Source organism: Pseudophryne corroboree, chromosome 2, assembly GCF_028390025.1.
Source record: "Pseudophryne corroboree isolate aPseCor3 chromosome 2, aPseCor3.hap2, whole genome shotgun sequence".
In the NCBI taxonomy this organism is placed as follows: domain Eukaryota; kingdom Metazoa; phylum Chordata; class Amphibia; order Anura; family Myobatrachidae; genus Pseudophryne; species Pseudophryne corroboree.
Window position 1 is genome coordinate 915,068,826 of NC_086445.1, and position 20,386 is coordinate 915,089,211.

The 20,386-nt window shown below is 47.4% G+C and overlaps 1 long non-coding RNA gene across 3 annotated transcripts in view; it reads right to left on the reverse strand.

Annotated features, from left to right (window-relative positions):
* The window catches only part of LOC134986602 (uncharacterized), a 62,603-nt gene that overhangs the window by 12,873 nt on the left and 29,344 nt on the right, over positions 1 to 20,386 (reverse strand). For 2 of the 3 annotated variants that reach the window (XR_010192467.1, XR_010192462.1), the window contains exon 3: positions 902 to 967. This is a non-coding gene — a long non-coding RNA (uncharacterized LOC134986602). Of the gene's footprint in view, positions 1 to 765; positions 968 to 20,386 lie in introns of those variants that run through there. The other variant, XR_010192456.1, reaches the window with a different exon arrangement.

A 20,386-nucleotide genomic window follows, 5' to 3' on the forward strand; every position in this document is an offset into this window, starting at 1 on the left:
CCCCAGTTCACACAGGCACGCTACCACTGCCGAGTCAGACTCTGCAGTGTTAAGTTTCTATGCTATGTTGGTAGCGGTGATAGGAACTTGGGGACAGATCATTTTCGAATCAGCTGTCCCCACACTGGAGCACTGTTGAATTCCTCTCGTGTTTTAGTGTCCACCACTGCTACTTGCAGTGAGTTCGATACTAAATTAGTACTGCCAAGCAGCAATACTTGATGGATAATGCCCTAAGTATATCTGCTGAAATGATTTCAATCTGCTTTGCAGGAGGGTTAAGCGATAAAAACACTGTATATACTTTATAGAGACTTGAAGGGGGTGTGTGTGTGTGGGGGGGGGGGGGGGAGGAGTTGAAAACAATTCTATCAGGAAAAGCTACGAAAAAGCCATTTTGGATGCATTAACCCAGAAAACAATGCACACTTTTATAACTAGGCTCCAGTACTTAGACTGTGTCTAAAAGTTCTCCACAGAATCCAACACATTATTTCACATTATAAGAGAGGCAAATTACAATAAATTGTGAAAGATAACTGAGACAGTGGAATTGACAGTGGAACAAATCACAATGTGCAATAATGTTTTTTTTTCATACATTTTCTCATGAAAACAAAATGGCTGCCTCGACTGTGTATGAACGGTAGGTACCAATTTATGTCTGCATGCTGTTAACTCAGTCATTATCCCAGTGTGTACCAACCAATCATAGACATGGTTGTTGCATTTGTAGAATACAAACAGGTGCAAGGACATAGAAAATCATAACAAATGATTCATAAAAAATAAAGAATACTATTATCACAGTACAATTCATCTCACAGTGAGGCCACTTGTTTCCGGAGAACAGCACATTCTCCAGTATGTGGATTCAGCCAACAAAATGGCTCTCATTTACCAATTTATGGCTGCATGTTGTAAACCTTCCCAATCTTCCTGAAGTGGCCCATCATAGGAATTCCTGCTAAAATGGCAGAAAAAAAACATCAACAGCTGCTCAAACATGTACAGTAATGCATTAAAAAGGTGAAGGAATTCATTGCCTAAATCAAGGACCTCTGGTGAGGTAAATGGCTCAGGAGGCAATGGTTAGTACCAGAGCCAGTTTTACATGCAATATATGAGCCCAAGGATTCATGTAGGCATTATACACAGGTGCAGCAGTATATACTGCTGGAAATTTGGTGCGTTTTGATCAGACATGTATGGAGAAGATAGGCAGGTGTGGCAGTGCCTCACTTGCCATAGACTTTTTACTCCAGAGTTTTGGTTATAAAAATGTTTAGAATTATACAAAGACGATATTTATAATATAGTCTTTGTATTTTTCATATACTTTAGTCAAATCTCTGGCTTATACTGGAGTATGACAGGAAAGGCTCTGCCTCACCTGCCTCACCTCACCGCACGTTACACTACATTAAGATTACTATAATAACCATTTATTCATGGGCATATATGATTGTACAGGATTTGTGACTGATTAAAAGCAGGTAAAATGTAGACTTGAAGTCAGACAGCTACAGGATCTAAGCAAGTTACGTGTCCTTGATTAAATTAATATTCTAGCTACCCTTGCCTACATGGCTCAGCAAAGGATAGAACTGTGGGCCTAATTCAGATCTGATAGTAGCAGCAAATTTGTTAGCTAATGGGCAAAGGGGGTCATTCCGAGTTGATCACTCACTAGCAGTTTTTAGCAGCCGTGCAAACGCATATTCGCTGCCCACGGGGGAGTGTATTTTCGCTTTGTAGGAGTGTGAACGCCTGTGCAGCAGTGCGCCTGCAAACACATTTTGTGCAAAACAAGACCAGCCCTGTAGTTACTTATCCTGTGCGATGATTGCTGCGACGAGTGACACGGTAATGACGTCAGATACCCGCCCAGCAAACGGCCGGCCACGCCTGCGTTTTTCCAAACACTCCCAGAAAACAGTCAGTTGACACCCAGAAACTCCCACTTCCTGTCAATTATGGGGAGCTTAACTGGATTTCTAATAGCGTAGACCGGCCTCTTGGATACCATCCAGCATACCTCCCAACATAACCCTCTCCAGGAGGGACAGAATGCTCTGCTCCTGGACTTCCCTCTTACTGTATGATTGCCATTACCTGTGGTGAAACACCTTTCTTATCCATTAACCTGTTCAAAACAGGTGCCGTCAATCAGAAATTAAGGGAAAAGTCCAGAAGCAGAGCATTGTGCCCCTCCTGGAGAGTGTCATGTTGGGAGGTATGGTCCAGTGAAGTAGGTGGCCTCCCTCTCTGCTTGATGACAGACTTTTGAGGGAATCATGACATTATGGACCCACAAATTGCACAATACAGGGTATCAATGTCACTTCTCCTGCACTGACCACATATACTTCTCCATCTGTATCTCACAGAGAGAGAACTACTATATTTAAAAATTGGCAACTTCGGCTACAGGTGTGTCTTATTTATTATTCACAGATGAATATTTTGTTATTACAGTACGCTAGCGGGTGTTAGAGATTTAAAATAACTAAAAAGAAACCCAACAAACTAATAAACAGATAAACAAATTCCTTTATCGTAACTCTATGAGTGCTGAGCATTAGCAGATGTTGCTTCATTGAGCAAAACATTGGCTTTTATAATAATGTCACATAAGACATCTTGAAGCCAGATACTTGGTTCACGTTACAATGTAACCACTTTTCCCCATCCTACTCTCTGCTTCATTTCAAAAGTGGAGCCTCTGCTCAAAGACATTAACCTACCACATGCAACTGGCCACATGTATCTGCTGGCAGAGCACAGCACGTACAGCCCAGCCACACCCGTTCATTTTCTTGGTTTGGAGAAGTTTCCAGACCAATGAGATAGAAATAAACACTAGGTGGCACTTTTATGGGACCTACACAACTCTGCAAAACAATGACGAGACTGGAAAGATTAATTTATTACACTTAGGGGTAGCTTTGCTAACGCTTCTAAAAATTAAAAATGGTAGTGTTGCCCATAGCAACCAATCACATCTGTCTACCATTTTTTAGGATGCAATAGAGAATGATACTGTAGCTAGAATCTGATTGGTTGCTATGGGCAACAGACCAATTTTCATTTTTACTAGCTTCTGTAACGCTACCCCTTAGGGCTGTAACACACACTCAGGTTTTTCCCGGATGGCAAAAAACCGGACAAACTTTGTCCGGCTTTTTGCCGTCCGGCAGAGTCTTTCACACACAACGGCTTTGAGCCATGTGTAATGCTGTACGCATGCGCAGCAGCAGACACGGCTTGAAAAAAAACGTTGTGTGTAAAAGCTCCCCTTCACACACACGGTCCACTGCCTTCAAAGACGGCCTGGCCCCGGCCCAGCAGCCGGACCTTCCAGTGGATATTTTCGGCTGCAGCCCGGCAGTCGGGGTGGGGCCGTGCAGTGTGAAAGTCCCCTACCCCTCACACTGATAACTACAATACCCGCACTGGAAAAAGCCATCCGGCTTTTTCCCGGCTGGTAAAAGTCAGCGTGTGTGTTTCAGGCCTTAGGCTTTGGCCCACAGATGGATCCTCATGTAATTTTAAAGCCCATTCAGAGCTTTAGAGATCTGGATAAATGCAGACCGAGGGGATCATTTACAACAGAGAGGCACAGAGCACAAAATGTGCTTCTCAAATTCCTCTGTATCTGTTGTAACTCTCTGCACAAGGCTGGTGAATCAAAATAGAAGGCTTTGGCATGCACCCAGGATTATTTTGGAACAGGGTGAAATTGACATTATTAGATCCTATACATATTCAGAGGTGTAGTATGGAGTGGGTGTGGATCATAGGGTCGACCACACTTCGGCCGACCACTATTGTTCGACAGTGACTAGGTCGACACCTGAAATAGGTCGACATAGTCACTAGGTCGACATGAACAAGGTCAACATGGAAAAAGGTTGACATGAGGTTTTTTTTTAAAATGTTGGTTTCGTTTTCTTCGTAAAGTGACAGGGAACCCCAATTACTGCACAGTGTCCCCTTGCATGGCTCGCTTCGCTCACCATGCTTCGGGCAAGGGGTTTCGCTGCGCCCAGCACAGGTTACTATTCCCAATCGTAGTCCACGTGGATCGTAAAATATGAAAAAGAAAAAATTTGAAAAACTCATGTCGACATTTTTCCATGTCAAGCTAGTACATGTGGACCTAGTGACCATGTCGACCTATAGACCATGTTGACCTAATGCATGTCGACCAATAGTGGTCGACCTAATGACTGTCAACCTAAGTGTGGTCGACCTAAAGACCAGATACCGTGTGGAGCTATTCTGCCTATAGCAAGCACAACCACCCCCACCACCATCCCCCCACCTCCAGACCATTACCTATGTGAGCCTAAGCAGTGAGCATGACCAGAAGGTGGGGCAAGTTGAAGTGAGAAAAAATATATAGCAAGAGGCAGTGTTGGACTGGGGTATAATAGGTCCAACTGGGGGATTGCTTTGGTGGCCAGCCATAGTAAAACATAGGAGTACACAGGCAGGGTATTAGTTAGGTGGCTGGAGTGCATCAGACCCTGAATGACTATAATAATTTAGCCCTGACAGCAAGCACACAGCAATAGACCATAGCGCAGTGGTTCCCAAACTGAGTACCTAGGCACCCTGTGCCACAAGGCTGTTGCAGGGGTTCCTCAGGACCAAATCAAATTATTTATGGTCAAAGTGATAGGCAAAGCCAGTGCTGGTGGCTGTCAATCATAAAATACGTGGACAAACAGAAGCAAAACCACATCACTGAACCTAAGGATGACATATAGACACAATTAACTTAAATTAATATTTTTTTTCGAAGTTTACCAGTAAAAAACTAAGGGTGCCATGCATAAAGCGCTGATACTCTAGGGCACTGTGATTCAGGAAAGTTTGGGAATCAATGCCATAGTGCACAAGCAGTGGCCCATCTCCTAGGTGGTTTTAGGTGTCATTGATATTACAAAATCTATGCTTTAAGTGTATTATGTGACTGACTGTATACCAGGTTAATATTGCTTTCCAGCTATGTTGGGTCTACAAGTTCCAGCTTGCCGTTTGGCATTGCCTCAACCAGAGGCATTGGGAAGAGTAATGTCTACCTTGCAGCTTGTAATCAAGTCCTCCCTGCTTCTACTCTATACTGTAGCTTCTCCAGAGCATTGCAGTGATGTCCATCCACATGGGAAGCATGCACTGCTGTGGGGCAGCACGGACAATGTAATGATTAGCATTACTGCCTCACAGCACTGAAGTCATGGGTTCAATTCCCACTATGGCCTTAACTGTGTAGAGTTTGTATATTCTCCTTGGGCTAGCATGGGTTTCCTCCAGGTGCTCTGGTTTCCTCCCACAATCCAAAAAATAAGAATTTACTTACCGATAATTCTATTTCTCGGAGTCCGTAGTGGATGCTGGGGTTCCTGAAAGGACCATGGGGAATAGCGGCTCCGCAGGAGACAGGGCACAAAAAGTAAAGCTTTAGGATCAGGTGGTGTGCACTGGCTCCTCCCCCTATGACCCTCCTCCAAGCCAGTTAGGTACTGTGCCCGGACGAGCGTACACAATAAGGGAGGAATTTTGAATCCCGGGTAAGACTCATACCAGCCACACCAATCACACCGTACAACTTGTGATCTAAACCCAGTTAACAGTATGATAACAGCGGAGCCTCTGAAAAGATGGCTCACAACAATAATAACCCGATTTTTGTAACTATGTACAAGTATTGCAGATAATCCGCACTTGGGATGGGCGCCCAGCATCCACTACGGACTCCGAGAAATAGAATTATCGGTAAGTAAATTCTTATTTTCTCTATCGTCCTAGTGGATGCTGGGGTTCCTGAAAGGACCATGGGGATTATACCAAAGCTCCCAAACGGGCGGGAGAGTGCGGATGACTCTGCAGCACCGAATGAGAGAACTCCAGGTCCTCTTTTGCCAGGATATCAAATTTGTAGAATTTTACAAACGTGTTCTCCCCTGACCACGTAGCTGCTCGGCAGAGTTGTAATGCCGAGACCTCTCGGGCAGCCGCCCAAGATGAGCCCACCTTCCTTGTGGAATGGGCCTTAACCGATTTAGACTGTGGCAGGCCTGCCTCAGAATGTGCAAGTTGAATTGTGTTACAAATCCAACGAGCAATCGACTGCTTAGAAGCAGGCGCACCCAACTTGTTGGGTGCATACAGTATAAACAGCGAGTCAGATTTTCTGACTCCAGCTGTCCTTGAACATATTTTCAGGGCCCTGACAACTTCTAGCAACTTGGAGTCCTCCAAGTCCCTAGTAGGTGCAAGGCACCACAATAAGCTGGTTCAGGTGAAACACTGACACCACCTTAGGGAGAGAACTGGGGACGAGTCCGCAGCTCTGCCCTGTCCGAATGGACAAACAGATATGGGCTTTTTTGAGAAAAAACCACCAATTTGACACTCGCCTGGTCCAGGCCAGGGCCAAGAGCATGGTCACTTTTTATGTGAGATGCTTCAAATCCACATATTTGACTGGTTTTAAACCAATGTGATTTGAGGAATCCCAGAACTACGTTGAGATCCCACAGTGCCACTGGAGGCACAAAAAAGGGGTTTGTATATGCAATACTCCCTTGACAAACTTCTGGACTTCAGGAACTGAAGCCAATTCTTTCTGGAAGAAAATTTACAGGGCCGAATTTGAACCTTAATGGACCCCAATTTGAGGCCCATAGACACTCCTGTTTGCAGGAAATGCAGGAAACGACCGAGTTGAAATTTCTTTGTGGGGCCTTCCTGGCCTCACACCACGCAACATATTTTCGCCACACGTGGTGATAATGTTGTGCGGTCACCTCCTTTCTGGCTTTGACCAGGGTAGGAATGACCTCTTCCGGAATGCCTTTTTTTTTTTTTTTTTTCCTTTAGGATACGGCTTTCCATCGCCATGCCGACAAACGCAGCTGCGGTAAGTCTTGGAACAGACATGGTACTTGCTGAAGCAAGTCCCTTCTTAGCGGCAGAGGCCATAAGACCTCTGTAAGCATCTCTTGAAGTTCCGGGTACCAAGTCCTTCTTGGCCAATCCGGAGCCATGAGTATAGTTCTTACTCCTCTACGTCTTATAATTCTCAGCACCTTAGGTATGAGAAGCAGAGGAGGGAACACATACACCGACTGGTACACCCACGGTGTTACCAGAACGTCCACATCTATTGCCTGAGGGTCTCTTGACCTGGCGCAATACCTGTCCCGTTTTTTTTTTTTTTTTTTTTTTTTTTGGACGGGACGCCATCATGTCCACCTTTGGTATTTCCCAACGGTTTACAATCATGTGGAAAAAACTTCTCAATGAAGTTTCCACTCTCCCGGGTGGAGGTCGTGCTGAGGAAGTCTGCTTCCCAGTTTCCATTCCCGGGATGAAAAACTGCTGACAGTGTTATCACATGATTTTCCGCCCAGCGAAAAGTCCTTGCAGTTTCTGCCATTGCCCTCCTGCTTCTTGTGTCGCCCTGTCTGTTTACGTGGGCGACTGCCGTGATGTTTTTTTTCCACTGGATCAATACCGGCTGACCTTGAAGCAGAGGTCTTGCTAAGCTTAGAGCATTATAAATTTACCCTTAGCTCCAGTATATTTATGTGGAGAAAAGTCTCCATACTTGATCACACTCCCTGGAAATTTTTCCCTTGTGTGACTGCTCCCCAGCCTCTCAGGCTGGGCTCCGTGGTTACCAGCATCCAATCCTGAATGCCGAATCTGCGGCCCTCTAGAAGATGAGCACTCTATAACCACCACAGGAGAGACACCCTTGTCCTTGGATATTGGGTTATCCGCTGATGCATCTGAAGATGCGATCCGGACCATTTGTCCAGCAGATCCCACTGAAAAGTTCTTACGTGAAATCTGCCGAATGGAATTGCTTCGTAGGAAGCCACCATTTTTACCAGGACCCTTGTGCAATGATGCACTGTTTTTAGGAGGTTCCTGACTTGCTCGGATAACTCCCTGGCTTTCTCTTCCGGGAGAAACACCTTTTTCTGGACTGTGTCCAGAATCATCCCTAGGCACAGCAGACGTGTCGTCGGGATCAGCTGCGATTTTGGAATATTTAGAATCCACCCGTGCTGATTGTAGCAGTATCCGAGATAGTGCTACTCCGACCTCCAACTGTTCCCTGGACTATGCCCCTATCAGGAGATCGTCCAAGTAAGGGATAATTAAGACGCCTTTTCTTCGAAGAAGAATCATCAATTCGGCCATTACCTTGGTAAAGACCCCGGGGTGCCGTGGACAATCCAAACGGCAGCGTCTGAAACTGATAGTGACAGTTCTGCACCACGAACCTGAGGTACCCTTAGTGAGAAGGGCAAATTTGGGACATAGAGGTAAGCATCCCTGATGTCCCGGGACACTATATAGTCCCCTTCTTCCTGGTTCGTTATCACTGCTCTGAGTGACTTCATCTTAATTTGAACCTTTGTAAGTGTTCAAAAAAATTTTTTAGAATAAGTCTCACCTAGCCTTCTGGCTTCAGTACCACAATATAGTGTGGAATAATACCCCTTTTCTGTAGTAGGAGGGGTAATTTAATTATCACCTGCTGGGAATACAGCTTGTGAATTTTTTCCCATACTACCTCCTTGTCGGAGGGAGACTTGGTAAAGCAGACTTCAGGAGCCTGCGAAGGGGAAACGTCTCGACATTCCCATCTGTACCCCCGGGATACTACTTGTAGGATCCAGGGGTCCTGTACGGTCTCAGCGCCATGCTGAGAACTTGTCAGACGCGGTGGAACGCTTCTGTTCCTGGGAATGGGCTGCCTGCTGCAGTCTTCTTCCCTTTCCTCTATCCCTGGGCAGATATGATCTTATAGGGACGAGAGGACTGAGGCTGAAAAGACGGTGTCTTTTTCTGCAGAGATGTGACTTAGGGTAAAAAACGGTGGATTTTCCAGCAGTTGCCGTGACCACCAGGTCCGATGGACCGACCCCAAACAAGTCCTCTTCCTTTATACGGCCATACTGTGCCGTTTGGAATCTGCATCACCTGACCACTGTCGTGTCCATAACATCTTCTGGCAGTTATGGACATCGCGTTTATTCATGATGCCAGAGTGCAAATATCCCTCTGTGCATCTCGCATATATAGAACTGCTCTATAGTCAATAAAATACTGTCCCTGTCAAGGGTATCAATATTTTCAGTCAGGGAATCCGACCAAGCCACCCTAGCTCTGCACATCCAGGCTGAGGCGATCGCTGGCCGCAGTATAACACCAGTATGTGTGTATATACTTTTTATTATATTTTCCAGCCTTGTCAGCTGGTCCTTGAGGACGGCCCTATCTATAGACGGTACCGCCACTTGTTTTGATAAGCGTGTGAGCGCCTTATCCACCTTAAGGGGTGTTTCCCAACGCGCCCTAACTTCTGGCGGGAAAGGGTATACCGCCCATAATTTTCTATCGGGGGGAACCCACGCATCATCACACACTTTATTTAATTTATCTGATTCAGGAAAAACTATGGTAGTTTTTTCACATCCCACATAATACCCTCTTTTGTGGTACTTGTAGTATCAGAAATACGTAACACCTCCTTCATTGCCTTTAACGTGTGGCCCTAATAAGGAATACGTTTGTTTATTCACCGTCGACACTGGATTCAGTGTCCCTGTCTGTGTCTGTGTCGACCGACTAAAGTAAACGGGCGTTTTAAAACCCTTGACGGTGTTTTTGAGACGTCTGGACCGTACTAATTGTTTGTCGGCCGTCTCATGTCGTCAACCGACTTTGCAGCGTGTTGACATTATCACGTAATTTCCTAAATAAGCCATCCATTCCGGTGTCGACTCCCTAGAGAGTGACATCACCATTACAGGCAATTGCTCCGCCTCCTCACCAACATCGTCCTCCTACCTGTCGACACACACGTACCGACACACAGCACACACACAGGGAATGCTCTGATAGAGGACAGGACCCACTAGCCCTTTGGAGAGACAGAGGGAGAGTTTGCCAGCACACACCAAAAACGCTATAATTATATAGGGACAACCTTATATAAGTGTTTTCCCTTATAGCATCTTAATATATATATAAGCATATCGCCAAATTAGTGCCCCCCCTCTCTGTTTTAACCCTGTTTCTGTAGTGCAGTGCAGGGGAGAGCCTGGGAGCCTTCCCTCCAGCCTTTCTGTGAGGGAAAATGGCGCTGTGTGCTGAGGAGATAGGCCCCGCCCCTTTTTCGGCGGCCTCGTCTCCCGCTCTTAACGGATTCTGGCAGGGGTTAAATATCTCCATATAGCCTCCGGAGGCTATATGTGAGGTATTTTTAGCCAAAATAGGTATTCATTTGCCTCCCAGGGCGCCCCCCTCCCAGCGCCCTGCACCCTCAGTGACTGCCGTGTGAAGTGTGCTGAGAGGAAAATGGCGCACAGCTGCAGTGCTGTGCGCTACCTTTAGAAGACTGAGGAGTCTTCTGCCGCCGATTCTGGACCTCTTCTTACTTCAGCATCTGCAAGGGGGCCGGCGGCAAGGCTCCGGTGACCATCCAGGCTGTACCTGTGATCGTCCCTCTGGAGCTGATGTCCAGTAGCCAAGAAGCCAATCCATCCTGCACGCAGGTGAGTTCACTTCTTCTCCCCTAAGTCCCTCGTTGCAGTGATCCTGTTGCCAGCAGGACTCACTGTAAAATAAAAAACCTAAGCTAAACTTTCCTAAGCAGCTCTTTAGGAGAGCCACCTAGATTGCACCCTTCTCGGCCGGGCACAAAAATCTAACTGGCTTGGAGGAGGGTCATAGGGGGAGGAGCCAGTGCACACCACCTGATCCTAAAGCTTTACTTTTTGTGCCCTGTCTCCTGCGGAGCCGCTATTCCCCATGGTCCTTTCAGGAACCCCAGCATCCACTAGGACGATAGAGAAATATACTGGTAGGTTAATTGGCTCCAAACAACATGAACCCTAGCATTAATGTGTGTGCTTGTACATGTGGTAGATTGTAAGCTCCACTGGGGCAGGGACTGATGTGAATGGAGAAATATTCTCTTAAGAAAGCGCTGCGGAATATGCGAGCTCTATTATTATTATTATTATTATTATTATTATTACATTTTATTTATAAGGCGCCACATGTGTTTTGCAGCGCTGTACAAACGACAGTACAGGGAGACAAAACATAGCATTACAGTAAATAACAGAAATAGAGTACAGGTAACATAGAGCACCACACATTCTCAAGACATAATACAGCTAAGATGTAAGTATTGAGGGAGTGATCATCGTACTACTAGAGGCTGGTGGCCATAGATGGAGATGACCCTTTACTAGCAGGGTAAAGATGGTCGTTGAGTAGGGGAGAGCTGTGAGTGAAATGTGTCGAGACCAGGGCTTAAATAACAAGAGGAAAAAGGGCCCTGCTCTGAAGAGCTAACAATCCAGTGGGGAGGGGCGACAGACAGATGACAAGAGGTGCAGGCAAGCGGGAGGTAGCGTGCTCTATATAAATGGTAATAAAATAAACTGGTAATAAATACATAAGCTATGGAATCACATATCTGATATTTTAAGGCTTCTTTGCATTTTGCAAGAACTATATTTAAAAAAACAATCATTGGGGTGTGGCCTATCTGTGTGTGGAGGTGGACGTGCTGGGCCTGGTCTCCTGCTCAAGATCTATATTTAGCCTTCCTTTGGCCCTTCCAGCTGTTGCTTGCGCCCCACCAGTGGTTTACTTAGGCTCTCCTGCACTGGGTAGGTGGGTTTGCGGAGCTGGCGGGTTGCGGCCTACCTGCCTAGTTGGAGCCGGGGACTCCAGCCGGGTGCCATCCCGGACCGGAAGTGACGCGACGGAGCCCTGATCGCGGACTGCAGCAGACTTTCTCCAGCCTCAATGGTACTCTCCCCACCTGCCTCCTGCCCGACTCCACTGTGCGGCGTTCCGCCCGCTGGCCGCGGCGCCCTCTGTGTGGCTCGGTGCGGCGGGAGAGTGTGACGCGGATTGTGTGACAGAGCTCCCGGCGCTGACCGCGGCTGGCGCCGCCTCCTCCTTCCATCCTCCGCTCTCCACTGCCCGGCCGAGAGGGAGGCCCTGTGACTGACGGGACACTCACCGCTTCCACCAACGAGTTCTCCCCCGCTAGCTGGGGTGCAGGTACCAGCGCTGCTGCGGCTCGGGATTGGAGCCCGGCGGCGCCATCTTGGAGTCTGGCAGGCTTTATTAACTGGAAGCTGCGGTTCTGTGGGGTGACACTGCCCTGCTCTTACTGTGCTGCAGGTAGTGGGGGCTGCTGGGAACCCTCTCCCCTCTGCTTTTGGGGGATATTGACTGCCCGGGCTAGGCTCTGTCAGAGGAAGCAGTGATCCTTGGAGGGGCCTGCAGCTGCCCTTACCCCACTTCTCACTACTCCCACCCTGTGTTATAGTGGGCTCTGTGACCTCTATTTTCCTGGCGCATAGTGACTGCACTACTGAGCGGATTCCTTGCCTGAATACGCTCTCTCTGCCTGACCAGAGTGACCGAAGCTGTGGGACCCTGATGAATCTCACCCCCTTGGTGCTGCTGTCTCACTTCCTTGTATTATAACAAATCATCTTGCCTATTGGAGTAGGCACTGCCATGTGAACTTATCCCCACCTTCCTGGGAGTGGATGCTTCCTTCAACCACCATGTGCGGCCATCTCGAGGAGTAATGGCTGACACCTTCTGACACATACTTCCGGCATAGCGACCACGGGTTTGTCTTACTACCCCTACACTCTTCTGCTAGACCCGACACGGCAACGCGGCCAATACGATATGTTCGCATTCCACGACCATGCAACCTGGTTTCTATAGCCTCAGCTGCACCTGTCCCTCTCTTTTACATGATTGCTGCGTAGTGCTCTTCAAATATTTGTCCCCAACTGCGTGAAACGGGAACGAGGGAGTGGGCTCCGTGTGATTAGTGGCGTCCAGTCATCCTGTGCTTATGTTTCCGTTCTTGTCATAAAGGTGCTGTCGCTTACATCCTCTCCCTGCTACTCTTCATTGGATTACCCTCTCCGGATTCAAAAGCCGCCCTTTCATGAGTCGCAGGAAACGTAAGGGAGTAAGAACCTCAGTCCGCCTGTCTGCAGTTCCCCCCCGCTCGGACCTTCGAAGATATCTCAATCTCCAAAAAGATATGGACATGTCAGCCCCGTCGACGCCCTCCTCTCCCACTCACTCTGAGGGGTCTGGGACACAAGTCGAATCCAGAGCGATCACACCTGCTCTGGGCTCCACTGGACAACAGGATATGCAGAAAGTCCTTAAACTCTTGCAGTCCTTGCCCACCAAGGCAGATTTCACATCCTTGGAGAGTAGGCTTCGGGACGTAGTACATTCTGAAGTGTCCACACTTCGGTCCGAATTGACTCAGCTGGGCTCTCGCATCGAAACGCTGGAGTCTACTGGAGAGGAATCCAATGCTTTCCATCATGCATTGGTGGACACCATTAAACTTTAAGCAGAGGAGATTCAGAACCTACACGACCATCTTGACGATTTAGACAATAGGGGACGCAGAAACAACATGCGGGTGAGGGGCATCCCTGAGGACATACCCCAACAAAACATCCCAGATGTCCTAAACAAGATCTTCGGTGCAGTCCTGGAGACCGATCCAAGCGACCCCATTGTCTTCGACAGAGCACACAGGGCGCTGCGTCCTAGAGGCCTGCAGTCTGACCGGCCACGAGATATTATCTGTCGCCTACATTATTATAGCCAAAAAGAGATAATTAGAAAACTCCGGAACTCCGGCGACTTAGACTTTAATGGCTCGCCTATTCAGGTTTTTCAAGATCTTTCTCGTCACACCCTACAATCTAGACGTCAATTGAAGCCCTTAACGGACATCCTTCGTAAGAATAACATCATATATAGATGGGGATTTCCCTTCAGCATTACAGCCACTAATGAGGGTCGGACGGCCACGATTCAGACCCCGGAGGATGTCGCCCTCTTCTGCTCCACTCTGTCAATTGATCCAGTGCAGACCCCTGAGTGGCAATCCGTACGCTCGAGGATCCGCCCCCCTCAACCCCCACGGGTCGACCCTCCTTTTCAAACAGTGGGCTCCCCCCCCCAGCATCGCAAAAGCAGAATCGCTCCTCCCCGTCCTCTGCATCTTCCTCACCGGCTGCGAAGACTTGAGTATCCCTCTATTTGATTTGTGACTTTTGCTTATGACATGGGAACTTTCAGCCCATGGACAGCTGTGTCGCCACGCAGGGACTCTGTGGAGGGGGCCGTTACCCATTGAATGGATTTCCGCAGTGAGATTCTATGCAGTCGGAAGGCGCAATGCCTCCCAGGCCCTGTTTCTTTCTTTCTTTGATAATTGCCTTTGGCTTGAGGGGTCTGAACGTTGTATAACTCGTTTAGGGAGATGACCCCACATCTCTACCAAAGTATATACTGCTTTAAATTAGTTTGGGGTGCGTATTGTTATCATTATGTTGATCAGTTGTGTTTGCATTCCTGTGGTCGCTGAAAAATTTTTATATATAAATTTTTTTTTTGTTCTTTTTTATTATTATTATTATTATTATTATTATATGTGGTTTGTGTCGGAGGGTGGATCCGTTCCTCCCTTGTTACCCCGTTTGCACCGCAATGTCTGGTCCCGGACCGATCGATGGGACTATTGTCTCCGTCGCTCGAACAACCGGGAGCGGTGTCTTGTTTCTTTTTTGGTTTCTTGTTCGTTTGTTCTATACTGTTATGTCTTTTTGTTCTGCTGTTCTTCTGCCCTCTTCTTCTCTTTTCTCTTTTTTCCTTCTGGTTCTCTCTTCCCTTCCTGCGCTAGCTGGATTTGCTTGTGCTCGACCCCTGCCCCATTTTGTTGGAATCTTTATGAGGCTAGATCCGACATTTTTTCTTTTTTTCCCCTTTTTTAAGCCAAGAATATGGCGCTGATAAATGTGGTTTCTATTAACGCCCGGGGACTCAACATTCCTGAGAGACGGTCAAGGGCCCTGCGAGAACTTAAGGCCGAGAAAGCAGATGTTGCCTTTGTGCAAGAAACCCACTTTAAAGAGGGGGCAGCCCCTTCTCTCAGGAATAGGGACTTCCCTACAGGTTATTTTTCTAATAATACTGAAGGTAAAACCTTAGGGGTAGCAATATTGTTCGCCAAACATGTTGCCCTTGCTGATGTTGTATGTCATCAACTTATTCCCGGCAGGGCTCTGCTTCTTAATTGCAATGTGGCCAATAGGGCTCTCACCTTTCTTAACATCTATGCCCCGAATAAGGCACAGCCGGCCTTTTTAGAAAGGGTCCTTACCCTAGCCCAGCCCAATATTAACGGAATTTTGCTCTTCGGTGGGGACTTAAATTGGTCCCTGGAACCTTGTTTAGACTCTTCTAACCCCTCGCCTAGGTACTCTGATAAACTCCATCGTAGGGTCCGGAGAATTCTACATAACTTCCAACTCATTGATGTATGGAGGATACAACACCCCTCTACTCGTGACTTCACTTTCTACTCACACCTGCACAACACTTACACTAGGATTGACTACTTATTTATCACTCATAGGTTTTTACACTTGGTTGAGGTCTCTGCTGTGGGTAACATATCCTGGGCTGATCATGCTCCAGTCTCTTTGGGGGTTCGTTTGTCCCCTCCTCGCCTCAATTCTTACACATGGAGATTGAATGAGCTGATCCTTCAGGATCCGTATTGCCAGCAGCAGATTAGGGAAGCTATCACTGAATATATTGACGTGAACGACACTGCTGAGATCTCTAAAGTGGTGGTCTGGGAGGCCCATAAGTGCGTTATAAGGGGCAAACTCATACAACTGGGTGCTCTAAGGAAGAAACAACACATGGCGGCTCGGGTGGCCTTGATCCAAAAAATTCAAGCCCTAGAACTTCTCCATAAATCCGCTTTGTCAGATGATACCCTTCAGCCTCTATTATTGGCTCAGAAGGAACAAGACTCACTTATGTCTCACAGACTGAAATTGGAGGCGAAGAAATGCCGTAGTCGGTATTTTCTATGGGGGAATAAACCTGGGAAGCTGCTGGCACGGGCACTCCAGGCCCAACGGGCAGCATCTTTTATATCCAAGGTTAAATCACATGCCGGACCAACACAGAATACCACGACAGAGATAGCAGCAGCCTTCCGAAGTTATTACACCGAGTTATATAACCTCAGAGGTTCTACTGAAGCCGGGCTTGACCTCTCCAGAAAGGCCTCTATTGCAGAGTTCCTACGTGAAATTAATTTCCCCACACTTTCACCAGAGGAAGTTGAATCACTCGAGGCCCCCTACACTCTTTCAGAGCTTGAGGAAGCTATTAAAACTACCCCTAATGGCAGAAGTCCAGGCCCCGACGGGATCCCGCTGGCATATTATAAGACATTCGGAGATGTTTTGTTGCCACTGATGCTTAGAGCCTTTAATCAGGTTTCGGACCGGTCCCCCTTCTCTCCCCAGTCTCTGCTTGCACACATTACGGTGATCCCTAAGGAGGGTAAGGACCCGGCCCAATGTTCCAGCTATAGGCCCATTTCCCTGTTAAATGTAGATTTAAAGCTCTTCGCCAAATTAATGGCGAATCGCCTAAAACTCTTTCTTCCGACCCTAGTGCACTCGGACCAAGTGGGGTTTGTCCCAGGCCGTGAGGCTAGAGATAACACCACGAAGGTCCTGGATTTAATTTCTTACGCCTCAACCTGTAAATCTCCTTCTATTCTTCTCTCCACTGATGCTGAAAAAGCGTTCGATAGAGTTGATTGGGATTTTCTGTTGGGGGTAATGGAACACTTGGGCTTGGGCCGAGTAGGTCTCCAGAGACTTGGGGCCCTGTATTCTGGGCCCGCGGCTCGTGTCCGTATAAATGGGGAGCTGTCGGACCCATTCCAGATACGGAATGGCACTCGTCAGGGTTGTCCTTTGTCACCGCTTATCTTTGTGCTATGCATGGAGGCCCTGGCGAGGGCCATTCATCAGAACGTGAACATCTCGGGGCTGCAGGTGGGAAAGACGGAATATAAACTCGCCTTGTTTGCGGACGATCTACTCGCAGTGATATCCAACCCTCTGACCTCAGTACCCAATCTCCTTAAAGAATTTAAGCTTTTTGGCACTCTCTCCAATTTCAAAATTAACTTGCAAAAGTCCACGGCATTAAAATTAAGATTGGACCAGACGAGTCTCCAAGTTCTCCAATCCATTTCGCCCTTCGCATGGCACCCAACACAATTAAAATATTTAGGGGTGATCCTCCATAGGGATCTTTCTCAGATTTACCACTCAAATTTTCCCCCACTTTTATCCAAACTCCAATCTGACCTTACCAAATGGGGTGGGGGAAAAATTTCATGGATAGGTAGAATAGGGGTAGTTAAGATGAACATCTTACCCAGAATCCTGTACCTGTTGCAAACATTGCCCATCGCTATCCCTCGATCATGGTTTACCTCCGTACAACGTAAGATTAGAGACTACGTTTGGGCGGGACGTAAGCCACGATTTAAGCATGACATTCTTTTTAGACGAAAATACCAAGGAGGTCTCCAACTTCCCCACTTTTTCTCATACTACCAAGCAGTACTCCTTACGAGAGTAATGGAGTGGAGCCGCGAGCTCCATAGGAAACAATGGGTGGATATCGAATTGGCCTCTCTTCCCTCCCTTAGCTCGGATTCCCCTTGGCTCTCTTCAGTCCCCCGGGTAATGCATCCACTGGCTGGCCCTATATTTCTGTGTTGGCGTCTTCTACGTACCCTTCCTCACGTTTCTGCACCCCCTTCTCCACTTTTGCCATTGTTTGGGAATCCTGAGTTTCCCCCAGGATGCCACTCCTTGTCGTTTTGTTTATGGCGAGAAAGAGGCATCCTGAGAGTAGATCAGCTGCTGGATGCGTCTGGCGTGATACCCTTCCCCGAATTGCAGGCTAAATGGAATCTACCTAACAAAGAAATATGGAGGTATCTTCAAATTAAACATTACCTAATGACTTTTTGCTCTTCTGGGAGGGGTAAGCGGGCTATGACTTTGTTCGAGCAGCTGTGTCTCTCCCAATCATATCCCAGACACACTCTATCTACGTTTTATAAATGGATAATAGACCACAGATTTTCCACGACCCCCCTGGAGGGAGAATAAATAGCGTGGCGCGCGCAAGGGGCTCATTTGCGCTCGCCACACTGTCGGTATGCCGGCGTTCGGGCTCCCGACGCTGGTATGCTGGTCGCCGGGAGCCCGGCCGCCTGCATACCATACAACACCCGTTCAAAGATATAGGGACCTATTTATCATGATAGCTCCTTTGTGGCAATATGTGATTCTTTTATGACTAATTATCAGGATAAAAAAGTTTATTGCCACAATTTATCCAAAAATGTTTGCATGGGCAACTCAGCAATATTCAGCTGTCCCAGTTATACTGGCCTAAGGGTCTTATTCGGTATGGATCACATCAGCATGAATTACTGCCTCAATGCGGCGTGGCATGGATTCTATCAGCCTGTGGCACTGCTGAGGTGTTATGGAAGACCAGGATGCTTCAATAGTAGCCTTCAGCTTTTCTGCATTGTTCGGTCTCATGTCTCTCATCTTTCTCTTGGCAATGCCCCACAGATTCTCTTTTTTCTTTAGCACAGGTAAGACGATTCTGACGTTGTTTGTTGTTCAGGAGCGGCTTGACAAGAGGAATACAATATTTGAAGCCCATGTCCAGGATCCGTCTGTGTGTGGTGGCTCTTGATGCACTAACTCCAGCCTCAGTTCACTCCCCCACACTTTTGAATTGCCTTTTCCTGACAAGAAAAAAAAGAACTGGTCTGTTGCTCAGTGGTCCAAAGTCCTCTTTTCTGATGAGGGCAAATTTAGCATCTCATTTGGAAACCAAGGTCTCAGAGTATTGAGGAAGAATGGCGGGGCACACAATCCAAGATGCTTGAAGTCCAGTGTGAAGTTTCCACAGTCTGTGTTGATTTGGGGAGCCATCTGCTGGTGTTAGTCCACTGTGCAGCCGTCTACCAGAACAACGCATGTCATCTGCTGGTGTTAGTCCACTGTGCAATCATCTACCAGAACAACGCAGCCGTCTACCAGAACATTTTAGAGCACTTCATGCTTCCTTCAGTAGACAATTTTGGAGATGCTGACTTCATTTTCCAGCAGGACCTGGCACCTGCCCACACTGCCAAAAGTACCAAAACCTGGTTCAATGACCGTGGGATTACTGTGCTGGATTGGCCAGCAAACTCACCTCACCTGAACCCATGCCCGCTGCTACCCACTCAGTAAAGGGATGCAGTGCAGGTAGGCGCCAGGGTGGAGAGGTGCTCTCCCTGCCCTGCATCCCTGCTGCTGCTGCCGGCTGTTGTGCCTATCACACTGTGACAGGCAGCAGCACCGTCAGCTTTAAGTGTCCTCTCCCCTCCCTGACTGTGCAACAGCACGGCAACGCAGTGTGCACTGTGCAGGAACTGAAGACCCAAAAAGGGGCGGAGCTACACAGGACCAGGCTGATCATGATGAGGAGGAACAGGAGGATGGACAGCTCGGCCAGCCACACTTCCTTTGGTAAAGAGAGTAAGTGAGCTTGAGAAAGTGTGTGTGTGTGTGTGTGTGTGTGTGTGTGTGTGTTTGTGTGTGTGTGTGTGTGATACCGTCCAACATTTTACACAAAAAAATCGGTACAAATTCGAAAAGGGTGCATGGTCACGCCCCTTTTCCTATACTTTCAATGGAAGTTTGGAGAGCCAAAATCGGTACAGACCATAAAAAAAGGTACTGTACCTGCCAAAAAGGTACAGTTGGAGGGTATGGTGTGAGTGTGTGTATATATATATATATATATATATATATATCTGTATATCCGTATGTGCGTGTGTGTGTGTATCTGTGTGTATGTATGTGTGTGTATCTGTTTGTGTATGTGTGTGTGTATCTATGTGTATGTATGTGTGACTGGGTGGGCAAAATGTGTGTAAGCGGCACTACCACAGGTGGAATTTTGTGTCAGCGACACTACTACAGTGGGCATTTTGTGTAAGTGGCACTATTACAGGGAGCATTTTGTGTAAGCGCCACTACTACAGGGGGGATTTTGTGTAAGCGGCACTATTACAGGGAGCATTTTGTGTAAGCGCCACTACTACAGGGGGGATTTTGTGTAAGCGGCACTACCACAGGTGGAATTTTGTGTATGCGGCACTTCTACAGGGGGATTTTGTGTAAGCGGCACTATTACAGGGAACATTTTGTGTAAGCGGTACTACTACAGGGGGGATTTTGTGTAAGCGGCACTACCACAGGTGGAATTTTGTGTAAGCGGCACTACTACGGAGAGATTTTGTGTAAGTGGCACTACTACCGGGGGGGGGGGGGGGGGGGGGATTTTGTGTAAGCGGCACTACCACATGTGGAAT